The sequence below is a fragment of the Myotis brandtii genome, unplaced genomic scaffold, assembly GCF_000412655.1.
Source record: "Myotis brandtii unplaced genomic scaffold, ASM41265v1 scaffold193, whole genome shotgun sequence".
Lineage (NCBI taxonomy): Eukaryota > Metazoa > Chordata > Mammalia > Chiroptera > Vespertilionidae > Myotis > Myotis brandtii.
Genome location: NW_005357191.1, coordinates 1,046,597 through 1,047,355, shown reverse-complemented (window position 1 = coordinate 1,047,355; position 759 = coordinate 1,046,597).

Below are 759 nucleotides of genomic sequence, written 5' to 3'. Positions count from 1 at the left end.
GCCCTGCTCTGAGCCTGACCAGGGGCTGCACCTAGGGATTGGGCCTGCCCTCTGCCACCCGGGAGCAGGCCTAAGCCAGCAGGTCATTATCTCCCGAGGGGTCCCAGACTGCGAGAGGGCACAGGCCGGGCTGGGGGACCCCCCTCCCCCCCCACCCAGTGCACAAATTTTTGTGCACCGGGCCTCTAGTCCTATATAATAAAAGCCTAATATGCTAAGTGTCCGGTTATCCGTTCACCAATCAATGAGTAATATGCTAATGATATGCTAAGGCAGCTCAACCACTTGCTATGACATTCACTGACCACCAGGGGGCAGACAGTCAAGCAATCGACCAGTCGCTATTACATGCACTGACCACCAGGGGGCAGACACTCAAAGTAGGAGCTGCCCCCTGGTGGTCAGTGCGCTCCCACAGGGGGAGCACTGCTCAGCCAGAAGCCGGGCTCATAGCTGGTGTTGGCGGGAGCCTCTCCCACCTCCACGGCAGCGCTAAGGACGTCTGATGGCTGAGCGGGCCTAAGCCGTCATTTGGACATCCCCCAAGGGCTCCTGGACTGCGAGAGGGTGCAGGCTGGGCTGAGGGACACCGCCCCCCAGTGCACAAATTTTGTGCACCAGGCCTCTAGTCTACACTAATAAAAGAGAAACATGGTAATTGGCGTAAGACCGCTACCCTTTTCATTGGCTAATCAGTGAGTATATGCAAATTAACTGTCAGCCAAGATGGCGGCCGGCAGCCAGGCACTGAAGCGAGCA